Source organism: Amblyomma americanum, chromosome 2 (assembly GCF_052857255.1).
Source record: "Amblyomma americanum isolate KBUSLIRL-KWMA chromosome 2, ASM5285725v1, whole genome shotgun sequence".
Classification (NCBI taxonomy): domain Eukaryota; kingdom Metazoa; phylum Arthropoda; class Arachnida; order Ixodida; family Ixodidae; genus Amblyomma; species Amblyomma americanum.
The window spans coordinates 152,150,136-152,168,660 of NC_135498.1; the positions used below are offsets into that span (position 1 = coordinate 152,150,136).

At 44.9% G+C, this 18,525-nt stretch overlaps 3 pseudogenes; 1 reads left to right on the plus strand and 2 right to left on the minus strand.

Annotated features, from left to right (window-relative positions):
- Positions 1–313: 313 nt before the first annotated feature.
- Positions 314–5,885, plus strand: LOC144120156 (uncharacterized; annotated as a pseudogene).
- LOC144119115 (uncharacterized) lies at positions 2,148–5,151 on the minus strand (annotated as a pseudogene).
- A 432-nt stretch (positions 5,886–6,317) lies between the features above and the next one.
- LOC144120157 (uncharacterized) lies at positions 6,318–10,820 on the minus strand (annotated as a pseudogene).
- Between the last annotated feature and the right edge of the window lie 7,705 nt (positions 10,821–18,525).

Here is an 18,525-nt window from a genome sequence, read left to right on the forward strand (position 1 = left end):
GTCCTCGAGTGCTATGCCCCTGATCACGCCCTTGACTGTGTCGTGGGCGGTCGTTCCGTACGCGCGCACCTCGTATATTTTGCCTCGGACGTTGATAGCTTGAATTCGAGCATACTTCTCCGCTCGTTCCTCGCTCGGAGTGCTGAGCACCATAATGTTCTGCTGGGTATTGGGACACGCCATATCCTCAGCTCGGTCTGCCGTCTCAATTCCCGCTGCCGCCATGATGGCATTAGCCACGCATGCAGCTCCTGCCTTGAAAATATCGAGCCCATCGCGGGGCCGCACGACGATCTTAATTTCTTCTACAGGCATGGCGGGCATACGAGCCGCCCGAATAACTGCGCTCCTAACGTTCTTGTTGAATTTAGGCTTCTGTCGAGAGCTCGGAGTATCGGCACGAAAAGTCGACTCACCCTGCGTTCCTTGCAGGCGTGTTCGGCTCGTGTGCCCGCCGATGTGCAGCCAACCGGGCGAGCGTCGGAATTCCTCGGGCGTAATTTCTTCTTCTACTTGCACGCACATTTGGGAAACCTGGGAACCGTGCGTCAAAGCGGCGGCGGAACCCTCCATGTTGTGGCAGAAGAACAGCTGGGTAGGCCTAGCGAGCCCTGGGTTCGCTTCGGCCTAGCGTCTCCTCTTGGCGGTGAACCAGGAAAAGTCCGATGAATCGATGAAAAACGCACCTTGGATGGAAAGTCGGGTATCGGATGATAGCGGATACCTTCACGAACACAGTGGTAATAAAATCTTCGTAATCCAAACTAATCAGCACTGCCAAAGCGGGCATTAACGACGGAGCCGATATGAGCACGTCTGCTCACCACGGCGAACGCAGCGCCCCCCCCCCCCCTCCCCGGTACAAAATATAAAGCCACATGTATTATCTCAGTAACTACACAAAAAATCTCTTCTAACCACTCGCATCAGCCCCCTTAGCAGAAAATGGCAGTTTTCAATATTTGTGGAAATTTAGTAATATCCCTATACATGCACAGAGTATATCAGATGATACACATTAATTCTGCTGTTTATTTTTCTTTCAATGCTTTAGCAGCTCTAGCACAGAGTCTAGACCACCCCGCAGCAAGTTCAGAAGGTACTGACCACTTTCGTTTTTCACATGCAGCTGTTTTTTTACATTGCTTGTATTTTTCTTCTAGAGGTTACCTTGCAGCTGCAGAAGCTTTGCAAAGATGCTGGAGTACAAGTGAATACAACAAATGGCATTTTCAAACGTGAACAGCTCATAACTATTTCAAAAATTTCAGATGAAAGTGGATTGCTTGTGCTCACAGGGATAGGATCCTTTGAGTGGTTTTATAACATCACGGAATTGTTCACAGTAGCACGTGTCTTGCAGACAACCCGCAGCTTCTGTATAAGCAATGATGATGCTGTCCTCTTAACATTCATTAAGTTGTATCATGATCTCACTTTCTCACTGCTGGCTGTGCTGTTTCAAGTTCACCGCACAAATCAGTCTAACTTGTTCAGAAAGTCCATTCTGATCCTGGCCAGCATTTTAAAGCACGCAGTATTTTTGCCTGAAAAGGCCTGCGTGGTCACCTGCCTCACAACTTCAAGGAGTACAAGGACACGAGAATGGTGCTCGACTGTACAGAAATAGAAATCGAGCGGCCAAAAGACCTCACCTCACGGCTGCTAACATACAGCCATTACAAACGTACCTACACTGCAAAGATGCTGGTCAGCGAGACTCCAGGCGGTCTAATTAGCTATATAAGCCCAGCATGTGGTGGGAAACCATCGGATACATATATCACAAAACACTGCAAAGTGCTCGACAAGTGTATGCCACATGCAGTGGTGGTCCAGCCATTTCAAGTTTTGGAGCAATTTTTGGAGCAGACAAATAGCCATTCTGGAGCACCTTTGTATCAGAACAATAATTCTGGAGCAACCCCGGAGCAGCACGAACGGAATAAAGGAGTCACCCAGAAGCGGTTGTTATTAACGAGATCAGGTTCAGCCATGTGTAGCTAAGAAAAAAACAAGTATTCACAAAAAACAGTGACAAAAACATTTTATTATTGCTGGCACTGTCCTGCAGGCGTGTTCAGTCAAGTGTACTAGAGTCCAAAGAACACGTCTACTATAACCATTTTTTTTATGTCGGCACTATCTTAACGCTTCTTGGAATTGTTTACGAACTCATCGAGCTCGCGAAATGAATCAGCAAGACTTGAATTTTCTTGTTCCAACAAAGCTAGACCTTGTTGGACCTGCTCCAAGTTTTTGTTCTTCAACCCAGAAGAGACGACTTCTTCGGCCCTCTTCAGGGTTGATCGACATGATGCAACCTTTTCTTCGAGTTGCTTCCGTGACCGTTTCACATCACAGCCATCTCCGTCACCGCTGAATTCTCGGGTGTTTTTCTTTTTAGGTCTGCTGCTCGGCTCTGAATTCTTTCTGCGTACATGGCTCGTGCTCTTTTTACGCTTTGAAGAAGCTGTGCTGACAAAGACACCTTCGTGGCATCGCTGCCATATCTTCTTAAATATGTCTTCACATGTCGTAAGCCATTGATGCTGTCGATGGATAGTGAAGCTCGACTTTCAAGCATTCGTTTGTTTTGACTGAAGCCACGCTCACAGTCAGCATTGCCATGGGGTAGAGATAACAACGCTTTTACCAACTTTGAAAGAAATGGATACTTAATTTCACCAGCCGCACTCTTTTGTTGAAACAGCTCTGCCCACCGATCATCTATACGGCCTTCTGCAAGGTGAATGTTGTTAGCCAAGTCACATTTGAGCATATGCCACTCATCTACTAATCCAGACACTTCAGTACTTTGGATGACTTGTGGAAGTTCGCAGGCGAGCATTCATAAAGAACACACTTCGGCATCTACCCTGCATAGCTGAAGCACAAGAATAGTTGCACTTTGAAGAACTTTGTTGTTCAGAGGCAATTTCTGCATTAGGTCCTTCGAGCAAGCCATGTAGAATGCACCAAGACACAATCGCTTTCTTTGACTTGCATTCCACACCACCATAGCTTGCTCTGTGTCCGCACCAACCCCGGGTTTGATTTTCCACAGCGCGGGGTCCTCCACATTGAGAGCCTTCAAGTCATCTGCACTTTTGTTGATGTAGGCTTCACTTCGCAAAAATCGACTGAGGATTCGCTTCACTAACGACATCATCTCCAAGTGAAGCACGTGCAGAAGTGGTTCTTTACTTTGAAATAACTTCTGGAAACCCGAGAAAAGGTCTGCACAGTTCTTTAAAAACAGCACCTTTGCATACAGGGTTTTGTCTGCAAATGCCGAAGAAAGCTTGTTGTGCAGGTTTTGAGCTTCCAAACACCGTCCAGGTAAATCATCTTTTCGGAAGTATGTCTGGAGTGCTTGAAATTGTTCCTGTTTGCGACAAAGAGAATCTTGAAGCGTCAACAAGCGATTTGAGATGTGCCTAAGAAACGCATGGGAAGAAATTTCTAGCGCATCTTGGCATTCCTTAATGCCTTCGCTACGGACGGCGCCCTTAAAGTAGTAGTAGATGCTTCGCACAAGCTCCTCGACGTCTGCACCAAATGCCTCCAGTTCCTTTGAAAAGGCATTATGCACTTTGTGCAAATTGCAGTGGCCAACGTCCACCAGGCCTGACGTTGTGTATTTGTCAAGTTTGTTTCTGACAATTTTCATGACATTAGGGCCGTCGCTATACAAGCAAATAAGCCCTTGCTTCGGAAGCTCTGTCAAAGCATCTTCAATGCATTCAACAATTTTCTCTGCAGTCCCACGTCCAAGATGAAATGATTGGAGGTGGTCGACAACCACTTGTTGCTGCTTGTTAGAAAAGTATGTTACAAGTACATACACCTGCTGCACCCTTTGCTCGGGTTTCGGGGTTTCATCAACCATTATTGAGAAGTAGACATTTGGGTGGCACAGTTCACTTATTACTTGAGATTTGAAGTAAGGACCAAGCCCATCAAAAACAATGCGGGACAACTTGGTCCTGCCACAGCTGAACCCCTTTGCAACCTGACTATCTGGAAACATGGACTGGTACATTTCTGTTGCTGTGTCTCTGCAGGAAAAGGTACAGACTTGCAGATGACGGACATAGCAAAAATGGCTTCTGCTTTCATAACTTGATCTTGGACAGATATGCCAGCTGTCCCGTGTGAGAAGTCCAACGTAGTTTGCACTAGTTTCAGTGGCTTCAGGTTTCCATCTTTGTCCCTGTGCTTTGCAGCAAATTTAATGTGTCTTTTCAGCATTGCATGGCGTTTCATGGCTGCAATTTCATGCATAGCACATGAAATGACTATTGCAGAGCACACAGATGGCATCCGTTTCTTTAGTTCCCTTTTTGCACCACACATTAATGACATCATTGTTCGAGTCCACTTCATTGAGGATGGATTCATTAAATTTTGTGCTTCGCCCTAGAAAGACAAAACATTAAAATTTGCATTACAAACAACAGGACGTTTCAATGAAGAAAATAAATAATTCCACACTGAACACATGTTCCCATCATGAAACATTAGCCCGAAGTAAATCTCCTGAAGAAAAATAATCGGAGCATCTGCGTGGAGTCTTGCTAACGGACACATTAGCTACCTCTTTCGATAGCCACGCATATGCAACGCATGTTAAAGTGCAAACTTCGAAAGCGGGAATGGTTAACTCCTGAGCGGCGAAAGCGCGCAAATATGAACGTAATGGTTGTTAAACAAGGTTCCCTTTATTCTCGTCTGATTGTGCATGTAAATACATTCGGTGGTGGCAAAATGCGTATTCTGTAAGCTCAATATGTCCGCGTAAAACCTGTTTCACGTGCAAGCGTTTGAGCGATTGCGAGAACGTGCAGCGCGAATCGGCGGAGAATTTCCGACCTGTTGAAACTACGCCGCTCTGTCAAAACTACAATCCGATTCTCGCACTACAATTTCTTACTGTATGATTACACAACTCCAACCTTAACAGCTTAAATGGCGTAAATGTATTTCACTTTAATGAAACTCCAAAGAGTGCTAACGTTAATGAAGCTTCACGTTAATGAAACTCCAAAGAGTTCTAGCAAACTGCCCAAACAAAGAATGATAAACCACGCCTGCGCACACACGCCACTTTTATCCCACAAGTGCAAAAAATTACTTACGCTTGTTCATCATCAGTGATCCTAAAAAGTGCTGATAAGCAGACGATGTCACATAAACCACGTCCGCGGTCACAGTAGCAGAAGCACGGAATTCCGATGTTGAAGGTCGCAGTTGCACCGCTGCCTCGTTTCACATGTTTGTTTGCGTTAAGAGTGAACTCTAGTTGCGCGAATGAACAGTTAGTAGCTGCTAAATTCTACCACGGACCACCAGCGCACTGCGTTGCCAACTGCGGAAACGTTTTAGTAGATTGCCAACTGAAAGCTTGAAAGGTTCCAAAAATATAGCTGCTTTCCCGTGACCGTGTCGTCTTTTTGGCGCAGCTAGAGCGCAGTATTGATCAATTTGCTGCTTTTGGAGCAGAATGGCGCAGGAGAATGTAAATATCAGAATGGCGCAATTGGCACAGCTGGAGCACCACTGCACATGTTGACAGCGTCATGGTCGATAAAGGATTTCTTTTCAGCGAACTCTGTAGAGAAAAATATGTCAACATGATAAGACCTCCCTTTCTTATGGAAAAACAGCTGACAACAGAGGAGGCAAAAAATAATCAGTCGATCGCAAGTGCTCGTGTGCATGTAGAAAGAGCCATTCAAAGAATGAATCTCTTTCATATTTTGAGAAATCGGTTCAATCTCGACCTTCTGCCATACCTAGACAACATTCTCATAGTAATTGCCTGCACAGTGAACCTATCGAAGCCTTTGTTTAAGGATAACAAGTTCCTCTTCCACTCGTAAGTCACTGGACTTGAGTCTATGGAGTAAACAGATCAGTGTTGTATGTTTCATGTGTGTTGTAAAATATGTATTTCTGTCATATCATCTTCATTTGTAACATTTAGAACGGTATGTAATCAGTAAAACCTTCACTCCCTGAGTTCATTATTTCTTCAAAACACAGTTATATCACAGATCCACAGTAGAGAGGGGGCAGGAAGATGGGATTCTTGACAACACATAACAAAGTGAACAGGAATTGAAGGGGAGCTTCAGTACGCCAGCCACTGATTTCACAAGAGGGCTTCGTTTCCGCAAGTCCTCTTGTCAAAACATTGGCTAGCCGACTGAGGCTTGCCCTCAACTCTTGCTCACTTTGTTTTGTGTTATATCACAGATGTATCACAAAGTGTGTATCACTTTTATATGATAAAAAAGCGTTGAATAGCAAAAAACAGCTGGCAGGTGTAATACAGGTACAAAATGCTTGACTTCTACATTTCTTAATCGCACGTAACACTTTCTGCAAAAATGTAACAAAAGATAATTATTCCCATGATATCTTTCAATAAATACTTAGAGTAGGTCAGCTAGCAGAATGAGAAGCCTTATCACACACACAGAATATGTGGGAGCACATACTCTTTGAAAAAATAGGAGGACCACTCAACCACGTCCCTGAAATACTCCTCATCGAATGACACTGATATGCACATGTTCTTTTCATCATTCAAAAAGACAAATAGCTCCCCTTGCTTCAGTCCTGCCAAGTCCATTCGTACTTGTATCTGGCAAAAGTACGTGCTTGCACGCTTCAGCTTTTCAGTTGTTGCTTTGTCATTCTTCTTGGTGATCTCCATTACAAATTTTTCCAAGGACTCTGGGCACCTAACTTCAAGCACACGCTTGGGGCAGCACTGGCACCATACTAGTCCATCTGGACTTGCACCAATGTATGGTCCATCCATAATAAGTCCACACTGTGTCACAATCAAGTCCTTGTGTTGCGATTGCTACTGTTGGGCATAGCACTTCTTTGCGCTTTCTTCCAATATGCTGCCACGACGCATTGCTGCTGTGCAGACGTTCGTTTGCCGCATGACCTTTTTTAGTATAGGTCTCAGGTCATGTGGTCCCATCTTTGTTCGTAGTGTCTTCACCCTTGTGAAGACACTGTAGGCGATGGAGGCAGTAATCATGCCAACCCTTGTGCTGCCACCAGAGGCCAGATTTTGCTTGGTGTCGTGTCAACTGTTCAATTGCAGCAATATCTTTGCAACTTCCTGCATTGTTTAAGTGTTCGAGCAGCTTTTGCAGGTCACAGTTCCCAAGCAACCTTCTCAGCTCGTGAAAGGTACCCATCACAGTGCTGTCTCTAGATTCAGGCTCACATCGGTCAGGATTTTCACCACAGTCTGCTACAGCTGGAGAGAAAGCAGACCACGCAAAATTAGCGGTCTGCATTGCCTCAGGTTTTACTGACTCTAAAAGGCCTGACAAGTGAAACGGCACCAACAGAACAACGTGATACATATAAGATGCATATGGACATGCTGGAAAATTGCTGGTATTTTGGGCTTAGTACCCATACTACAATACATGACCTTATAGTAAAGCAGACGGATATTGTTGGATGCTCATTAGTGCATGAGGTACAACATTCTGAGTGCAGAGTGACAGATATCAAAGGCCCATAGACAGCTTCACAGTTATAGGCATTTAAGGGTGGCCGAGTATCCTCATAGGCCACCTACTGAAACTTCAGTGAGCCTAAATCGCAGCATGTTGGATGGCTTGGTTTTTCCCAAAATGTGTAGTCATATCTCAACCAGTATTGCAGTTTCACTACTGCATGCTCCTTGTTAAAAACACTACATGAGCAGTCACACTAAAATGGTCCAACTGCAATGTAGGCAGTTGTACACAAGAGTACCTTGCTGCCATGCAAAGGTCCCAATTCCTTCAATAGGTGAAGTTCACATTTACTTTAATCATGTAGGGGATGTTCTACTGCTAACAGTGTTGCACATCAGAAAATATAACATACCATGCTGCTACCAGATCAAGCAGCAGTCTTCTTCTTTTCCCAGCTGTTGCACAAATAAATTTGGATGTAGCAAAGTAACATGGGATAAACTACTATGTAGATGAATGAATGCCTGCATGATGGTATTATGTACTGCAACTTTTGACTGCACGGATTCATTTCATATAAATAGGCTCAGCTGCTATGTATACTGCACTGATGTGGCCAGCCAGTATCTAAAATAAGCTTGCATTGATGCCTGTTTCAGTGGCGCTCTCCGAATGCATTTTTGTTGCAGATTGATGGCCCAAATTCTTAAGGAGCGGTCCAAGGATGTTACCTTCAGGTTGAGGAGGCTCTTTGACCTTTGCCTGAGAAACAAGAAGAAATTGATATAAAGGTCCAGGCTCAAAAATGTGCACTTGATGAAAACACACAATTTGGCGTTTAGCCAGCTACGTCTCACCATTTCTGTTTGATCTCTTTGAGAGTTATCATGAAGTGATATACATAAGAAAGCTACGTTTCAGTAAATAAAAGAGTACCAACTTATATTTAGAGTCAGACACCGTGTATCTGAAGCACTCTTATAAAACGGAGGTGTGACACCTGATATGCCCGAAAGTTATTACATGGTACTTGTGACTTTCACCTTTTAGTCTCTTGAGATATGCTAGGAAGGTTTCTTCCAGCCACTGGAACCTTGAATCATTCGGATCACTAAAGTGCCTAGTGTCTGGGTCATTCTTGTGGATGTGTTGATGTGTGTTGCTCACATCCATAAAAACAAACCATCTATGTACTGCTATCATGAATTCTACAGTAGGGCCCACTGTGGAAAACTCAACATCACACGTGTGTCTGGCCTGGTCTTTCATAAACTGCAGTGCAGCTGTGACAGGGGCGAGAAAATCTGCGCAGCATGTCTGACACTCATCTCCAGATTAGTAGTGTAAAGGTGTTTATATGTCAGGAACCTCACTGGTTTCACCGTGGATCCTTTTTGCATGTTTTAGAGCTCCTTCAAAGGGGCTTTAGAGCTCCTTTTTCCGCCTATGCATTTTGCGAGAAAATGGGATCGTATATTTTTCAGAATATGGCACTGGTCGAATGCCAAGAAGAGCCGTCTTGAAGGGTCAGATGGATGTGGGGCTGATATCTGTGCCTGCCCTTTGCACATAATGTCCATTGCTGAAACATTGGTTTTATGGTTGTGGGCCATAAAACGGACAATCTCAAATCCCAATTCTTCTGTTTTCTTGACAACATGTGCAATCGCCGCAGCGAGGTTAGATCCTGAGAAGCATTTTGTGAAGAAATAGCCTACTGGTATTTTAAAGTGTCCAGCTAGGCCACAAAGGAGGAAACAAAGCAGTGAGTTTGCAAGGTGATTGCTTTTGTTACTTGGCGTCAAGTGCGCTAAATCAGAGCTCAAGTTGACGTCACCAGTGAATGCATTGCGTTGCTTGTTGTACTCCAGCTTCTGCCTTATGTGCATTTCATCTACAATCAAGCTGCACACTTTCGACTGATCTGCAAGTTTGCAAGCTGTTTTAAGTCTTAAACGCACTAGTGGACTGAAGTCCACCTCCCCACTTGACGTGCCTATGTATTTGTGCAGTGTATTCCTGCATGGCAAGCGCAGCAGCCCTTTGGAATGGATGTATTCGTAGGCTTTAGTGGATAAGTTCCTCAGAACAACACAATATCTGCCAGTCGTTTCGCCCCATGTTACTCTCTTCTTGCGGTAATTCTTAACTTGATCTAAAATAAATGCAGCTTTCACTTTTTTCTGTTCAGCATCGGCAGCAACAACCAGAAAAGCACTCACGCTTGAATTATCCTTCAGTTTGCGCAGTTCCGCCTTATATTTGTCAACTGTCTGCAGTCTCGCAATCTGGAGCCGTAGATCGCGCTCCTTTTGTCTACACCTCCTGTGGTGTACAAAACTGCTGGAGCTCGTTTTGGCCGAGTCCGTCTGAGTTCCAAATGTTCGCCTTGCGAACGCAGATAGCCGAACACGAGCCAGTGTGGTGTGCTCCTCGTTGATGGTGAAATCAAGCGGCGGATGAGCCGAGGACGACGGGGCTGGGGCCGTACTGTCGCACAGTAGCGCGTTGCTTGGCTCACGACAGCTGCTGAGGCGTCGTCGGGCTCCGCAGTACTGTCAACGGGTCCTAAGGCGCTCTCGTCAGCTGAAAGTGCCGCTTTGATTCTGTTCTTTGCACAGCATCCGCTGGTGCTTAGCTCCGACGCTCGCTTCCAAGTGCTAGGGTCACTGCGCCGCTTCGAAGGTGCAGGCTGCTTGTATGAAGGATAGGAGGAGCACACTTGGCACTGCTACCTTTTTTAACTGGCGGATTTTCACATTCTCTTTAAAATCAGAGGGTACGAAGGGCTTACTGCACACTACTGAATAATTTGAAGTAGAATTAGGCACCAAATTCTTGCGTGAAATCACCTTCATCCACTGCTGTCGCAGTGCGAGGTCAGCCGGGATCTCGTGAAATGACACTCCTTGGTCCTTTCGTCTGGCACTTGACACACACATAGGCACACTACAGTACCGCATGGTGAATGCGGCAAATGGAAACCATTAAAGTGAAAAGATGCACGCTTCTTATGTAAAGACAAAGCGTGCTAGTGCAGCGAAGCCTTGCTTTGGCGAACAGGGAAGACAAGAAAAGCAGCGATCCACGAGCCGAGACGCGTAGCCGGGACGGCCGCTGCATAGTGTTAGTGTTCTTGTATATGCTCCCGCAGGGAGCAGAGTTGCGCGACTGTTTTCCTCGCGCCGCTCTGGACGCCATTCTGTGAGCGGCCGTCACGCGATTCTGCAGACGACGTTTGTTCCATTTTGAACTGGAGGAGCCGACTTTCCAGGCGCAACGCCGGTTCCTCGCCAACCCCAATACCCTCTCGGCTGCCATCGTGATCGGACGCATCCGGTGCAGTTGGCTGCGGCGTGTTACCGCCTTTTCCGTGCGCTCCAGTTGTATATATTTTGATAGTGTGCAGTGACGGCAGCCTAGTCTGATAAAAATTACAGTTGAATATAAATTATAAATTGTTCAGCAGGCACGCTCAAACTCCATGTGGCGACTCATGTTTGCCATCAACAAATTATCTTCATTTTTCCTGCAACGCTACAAGTTCGAAATGAAATGTGAACAAATGTTTTGTTCCTAACCTAACTGTACGTGACAGAGCATTTCTCATGTGCAGCCGCTGCCAGCCTGTCTGCTTATTCTGCTGCCACGTCCAGCATTTTGCAAAAATGGTTTGTTTTGTGAAATAAAGAATGTTTGACAAGCAAACTGTGTGTGAAATTTTGTTCTAGTCCTAGTCTACAACACACAAGTGGGAGGCCAGTCTCTCTGCATGAGAACAAGCTTTGCCTAGGCTGTTTAACTATTTAATTTGTTAAGAATACCCTTAAGCTTCCACGGTCAATGATCTGAACACTGGAGGAGAGGGGAAAAAAGATAGCATGAAATACTTGAAAGCAAATTTGGATATTCAGATAATTAATTTTTCTTGAGTAAGAGCAGTCCAAAACAGATATTTCAGAATGCAGTGAAGGTACATATATTTCAAGTAGGTCAAGAGGAAATGCAATAGTGGTTAGGGAACAACGAGCAGATAACAGCACCAGAAAGAGATACACATCACTTTTCGAGATCCTTGGAAACTATTAAAGAAGTACGGCACGTGATGTGTTTGGCTTGAAAAGATGGCGTAGGAAAAATGCAATGGAGGGCTAGAAGTCGGAGAGGCCCGGGAATTGGGAGAGGCCCGGCGCGGCGTTTATATTCCTTGTATTATCGTCATTGTGTGGTAATGTTCTCATGTATATACGTGAACTGTAGTACAGCATACAATGCTCTGAATGAGTGATTGCAATCTTCCACTTGCTAGGCTTTGTATTGCAGTCACGCGTCAACGCCGCTGGAGCTATTTTTGCCGTTGGCCACTTGTGAAATTATGTGAGTTTTAATTATAGCTTGACAAGCACAACTTTGTAGCAAGCTGCCATTTGATTTGTAGAGTGCTTCACACACATTCTTTGATAATGAACTGCACTGTCCTGTATGGGTGCCGTATTCAGTTTGTGTCATAATAAAAAGCGTCATAATCTGCCGCATTGGCCACACCTGCTTGGTCGAAATGCCGGAAGCAGATGTCGGCTCGGTTGAGACTGCGAGCGGCGGCAGCATCTCGCTGCGTTGCGGTTGCCGCAGCAAAACGTCCAGCGGCGCTATTGCTCTTTGCCAAGAAATGGAACGCGACCAATGCGACAGAAAAAAAATTCAGCCACAAGTTTAGTTGCGCATCGTATTCCACTGTAAAGGGGCAATATCATTACTACATTATTTACCCAGTGGACTTCAACAAATAGAAAGAATAGTTCGGATATTTTTTGCACCGTAAAGGCTGGAGGCGTACTTAAGAAGAAAATATTGTACATAACTACGCATGGCTTTTCAGTGACAGAAGGTGGCCGCTGCAGCTGTCGATCGCCGATGGCAAATAAATGGCAGCTAGCTTGCTCGCACAACATGGTGTTTTAGATGTATCTTGAGGGCAGAAAGGAACAGATAGGCGGAAAATTTGTTGCATCCACTCACTTGCTGCACAATGCATGCTCCGTGCCGTGCTGAACCATCAAGACGCGTGATGACTTATCGTCTGTAACATTGCTGAACGACAAGTTGGCCCTGTGATCGAAAGGTAGGGCAGACGGTAATTAATGTTTTTTATTCCTTTTATGCAGGCACTGCTGTTAGGTTTATAATTTTTGTGCAGCAAATAAAACTGATGAGCTAAAAAATTTTGCTGTGTTTCTCTTCATATATGCGTTGGGAGACTTCGCAGACAAAGTTTTCATAGGTTCGCCATGGTACGAAGCGCACACATGCCCATACTGATGCCTGAAAACTAACTTGCAAGCTGACTCGTGCAATGCAGAGCCACACCACCGTGGCTATCAACCATAAGGGACGCCGAAAAACCACCTCTCGCATATCAAACGTGTTGGTGTAGTAGCGCTTCACTGGCGACTGACCATCCGTGCACATGAGTGGCTTCATGCTGCCAGGCATTACACACGATCATGGTGCAGGACACTTCAACAGCTTATAGAGAGTTCTAAAATAGAAAATGCACGTTTGCGAACAGTAAACGCAAGCATTTTGTGGGACATTATATGCTTTATGCTACATCATTCAAAGCAAAAGTACGCAGATGAGATAGCTCTGGTGATAGTGGCACCATCCGGTTTGAATGAAGAGAGCAATTTCTACTACAAACGAGCGCTCGTTAGGTCTAGAAGCTACCAAATTGTCCAACGAAATAAAAAACAGGCCAAATTTATCGTCCATCTAATTTGTTATAGGCAAGATAAGACAAAGCGAAAGCCCCATACCCAATTTATAGCCAGTTCAAGTGACGAAAAACGCAGTAGCACCGGTGAGTTTACGTTGAAGCAAGAAGCTCCGCTTCATAGCGCGCCGCCATGTTCGCTGTTCTTGAACGCTATGTGTTTTATGTCACTGTCCAGTTTCTTCGATTCTTTTCGCTGTATCCGAACTGCCACATCCGCTTCCGGCGTTTTGACCAATCGACCAGCAGGTTATGACACTAGCTGTTATGACGCAAACTCTGAATACGGACCCCGGGTGCCATTTGCACCGTTTCGACATCGGTTTTAGGCTAGCTTTTGCTGGCTGTTCGCAGCGGCTACTCATGCATTTCTTTGCTTCTGTGCTTCATTCCCGCTAATGTCTTGCCGAGTTTTAATCGTAAAGAAAAAAAAATGCTTTGGCTCTGCATGGGCAGTGTTTCTCTTTTGAGTCGTGTATATGAATTCTAGTAGCAGTGCATCTCAGCCTACAGTTAGTTGTCCTCAGGAAGAAGGATTTGTCCACTAGCTTATTTTATTTCCGATATGTAGCTGTAGGCAAGGTAGCTTTCTAATAGTGCAGTGTTCATGCAGCAAAATATTTTATGTAAAAAGCTATAGCACAGGATTTATTTAAGAGACTAAAAACTGCAGAAAAACGAGTTGTAGACACAACAGGTGCAGCATGCTGATGTCCACCGAGTCAACTCTGCAGTCACATTGCCCATGCTACATTTTCATCCTCTGTGCCGTTCACCTTTTCGTGTGCTCGTTTTTTTCTCTGTACCACTGCAGTTAGCATTGTCAAAAATGCACCAACCAGGTCTACCTTTCATTCTAGTAACCTTATGCATGTCTCACTGTTTCATTTTGTTTCTTGCAAATATGTGACTAAGCTATAAAAACAGGAAATTGAGGTTAAGAAAGGTTCAATAATCACTATGATTTTTATATGCAGGGTTTGCATGAGGTGTCTATCATTCCCTTTTATAATTTGCGGCCGTACACCGTTTTTTTTAGCTAAGTAGCCTATTACTGATACAAAACTTTTCTGCATGAAACTGCTTGAGTATAGGTGCTTGCGCACTGGCATGTTGCCGACACTAGAATGGGGCTCGTAATGCACCATTTGGTAACGTTACAAGGTCAGGCTGTGACGCAAGTAAAACAAGCAAAGCAATGTTTAATGCCCATTGTAAGTTGACCATTTCGGCTGTTTTTTTTTCAGATTTTTTTCACTACTCTTTGACACGGGAGCAGCATCAGCCAGCGACACGTCTGAAGCCAAGACAAGGAGGAAGGTGGTAATCGAGCGCCTTGCTTCTGCAAAATTGGTGGAGATTGCTCCTGTTAGTAGATTTAGCTCTGTGCAGCAAGCTACAATAGAATCTCGGTGATAGGAATCTCGCGGGGTCGTGAAAAAATTCGTAGCATCTGAAATTTTGTATCCAAACGAACAAATTTTATATGTAGAAGCATAGAAAATGTATGCACGCAGACCTCTTTACGGCCTACGGGGTTTATTCTTGGCTGTGCGGCCACGCTACTCGAGGTGCGTAACGCATGATTAGAGATTGCGATTTCAGTGATGTCAGGGGTGCGCACTGCCATTGTCTGCTCGCGGTGCTTACTCCACAATTAGCGATCTCGGCGATGTGAGGGTGTTGACTGCTTGCGGTACTTACCGCATGATTAGTGATTGCGACCTCGGTGATGTGAGGGCCATGCACCGCCATTTATTGCTTGTGGTGCATAACGCACGATTAGCGATTGTAATTTCGGCGATGTCAGGGGCGCACACTGCCATTGACTGCTCGTGGTGGTTGCTGCACGATTAGCGATCGCGATCTTGGTGATGTGAGGGGGGGCACCGCTGTTGACTGCTCGCGGTACCCACCGCAGCGATCGTGACATCGGTGATGTGAGGGCCATGCACCGCCGTTTATTGCTTGTGGTGTGTACCGCACGATTAGCGATCGCGACGGCAGCGATGTGCAGGCAGCACTTAGTGCTCAAGGGTGCGATCGCGGCTTGTGTGCTCGTATCATCCGATGTGGCGCTGGAGAGAGCTCGGAACATCTGGAATTCAGCACATTGTGCACAATGAACTCCGGCTGGGGAATTTCACGAATTCGTATCATCGCGAAATTCCTATCAACCGTGTTCGTATCGCCGAGGTTCAACTGTACACAGTTACATGGGAAAGACTAAATTAATGTTGTTTGACACGCGTTCACAGCCAAATATCTAAAAGGAATTTACCCATTGCATAAAATAACATTGGTGTATGTAAACACTTGGAGAGATGAAATGGCCGTGACATGTAGGAGACCTTTCTCTCAGAATCATGGATAAAACCCGCATTTTAATTTTGGTGACAATGGAATGCTGGGAAGATCAGACCATGTGTGCTATTATTATGCATGAAGGAACATCCCAATGCTGAGTGGTTGCAAGAAGTTCTTTGGGGTCTCTTTGCAAACATTTTTGCTGTCTTCTGGTGGCATGCTTCTTTATTACCAGTCTTTAATATTCATAGCAGTTCTGATCAATAACAAGTGGAAATGAGATAAAGGAATTACATTTTTTATCTACTGAGTGCTTTGTATTTGATAGTGGCAAATGAGACTTCATTCTCTTTTCTTTTTTATAATGTGCATTATCTTATATGCGAAAGCAGTATACAGTTTGTAGTTCGTTGTGTGCATCTCGTATGTATTGACAGCCAAGATACTAATTGTTCTGTATATCTAGGCAGTTTTCAAATGAATGCAGTCCTTGGAAGCTAGTAGGTATGGAAAACTTTTTGGTGTTTGAATTCATCTGTGGTACCGAAGGTACCCCACCTCGACTAATCGAAAAATACTTTGTGCCATGGCGCTCTTTGGCCATAGATGCCCTTGCACCATAGAAAATCCATAATCATTGGTAACCAAGATCTTCAGTCCACTCTGGCATTGTCTACTTTTTTTTCTGTAGTATCTATAACATTTTACAGGAATCATGAATTGGCACATTCTGTTTTGTTTTTGCATAAAAAAAATTGAAAATTGAAACATAATTTAAGGGAAAAGAGCCCTGAAGCGGGGCTAGTTGGTTACTTTAAGCATGGTGACATAGAACCAGTGTTACTAAGGGACAAGGACTGAAGACCAGCTACATACTATGAGTGCTGGGCAGTGAACAAAAGTCGGTGGCATTTTAATTTTCAGAATTGTTTTTTGCACTGGCACTGTTTCTTACCATGTGCTTTTATTTTAGGTCGGAAGCCTGTCTCCTGACATTTTCATTGAAGTGTAGAGTTGCACTTTGATTACTCATGCCAACCCATTGTTGCTTGCCTGCTCTCCTCTGTTGTGCGGGTTATTGAAAAGTCTTGGCATTTTCCATCACATGTGCTGCATATTCATGGACTGGTGCAACATACCTATGCCTAATTTGCTTTGTCTTACAGATGCTTTCCCAGCTTTCCTGTATTTAGTTTTACATACTAAAACTTCGCCTTTAAATGGTCTGTTCCTCTGCTCTCATATAATGTTCTACCCTCCCTTTAGCATGCAATTTGTGCCTTAAAATATTCCTGAAATGCAGTTGCGCGTATTGTCGTGAACAAATTCACATGGGCTCAAAAAAGCATTTTTGATGATGAGAGCAGTCATTGTTTAAGACATGATTTTCTAGTATGGAGCAGAGAATGCATATGACGAAACAGGGCAGACGCTAGACGTAAAGAAACTTTTATTGACCAGGGCAACATGGAGAAAGTGCATGCGTACAACTTCTAGGCAGAGGTGTGACAATAGCGCAATGCAAGATTACTCGATAGGAACAGCTGGCATGGTTTTTTGTTTGTGCACATCTGTATCTGTGTGTATTTTTCTATAAATGTGTGCCCCCTGGTCAATAAAATTTAGCTATGTAGTGCTTATTCAGTTTCATTTTTTAGTCGTATTTAATGCTAAGGAATTTTCTTCAAATGCCTTAAATGAGCTCTGTGTACTAGCCAGAGTCATTTTGGGATGTTAAACCCCATAAACAAACACTCCTACTCTATACTGTATTAGACCCTGGTGTTCTCGAAGGACTAAGATGTGAAGCACAAAACATTTAGCCAAATCGCATGAAAGCATCACTTGGCTACCTATAATATTGAGATGGCACTGGACCTGTCCATTTCGTGCTCATGCTTAAAGGGACAGTGAGAACTCTATCAATTTTTTTTGTTAGCAAAATCTGATATTTTGACAATTCATGGCTTTGTTGCCACTTGTCCGGGAGCGAAAGATGCATTTATTTAAAAGAAATTTGGATTCGAAGTTGAAAATCGCGCCCTCCTATTCAAACTCGGCGCACTCTTATGACGTCACGGAAACTTATGACGTCAGAGGACGGAGTGACGTGAAACGTGACGTAAACTCCGTGATTTCTGGCACTAGCAGTGCGGTCTAGCAGCAGCCGAAGTGAAAACTACCGCCGCCGCACGTTGCAGGCAACTATCGGGGGTCGCTTCGTTTACGTTCACACCGGCGTCTTGCCAGCGTTACGATGGATCCCGTTCCCGAACCCGCCAACGAAGTTCTCGCAAAAACTCCGGCCTGCATTTCAGCGACCTCAGCCCCACAGAGCTTGTGATGCTTTTGAGGGAGCACGGTTAGGCTAGGCGACGCCAGGTCGTTTCCCTCTCCGCCGTGAGCAGCCGTTGCAAATTAAATATCGTAACCCCGGTGCGGGGAGTCACGAGGGGCCAGGACAAGGTCGGCACATCGCGCGCATCGGAGGCTGTCCGAGGCTTTGGGGCCAACGGATTGTGACCCCTTGAAAGGCGCTGTTGCACGGTGCAGCAGGCAGCGTCGAGGGGGTTTCTCACGGTTTGCAAGGGCCAGGTTATTTTTTTCCTTTTCCACAAGAAACGGATGGGTGCTGAAGGGCGCTTGCGCTTAAAGTTGGCTGCTTTAAAGTAAAACCGACGCACGACGCTTCAACGGGTCTTGCGCGTTTACGGAGGTACGAGGTCCACTGGATCGGGTTCTCTCGCCCACTTGCATGTACCTTCAGATGTGTTATGTGAATGAATTAAATTAGCTGAGAGCTCGAATAGAACAGCTCCGCCCAACTGCCGAAGCTATTGAATGGAGCCGCAAACAAACGAGTTGGAGGATAGCGGAGTCATGCTCTCTGCAGGTTCTAAATCTCTTTTAAAGCGAAAGCTTTAGTGACCGCGAACTTGCGATTTC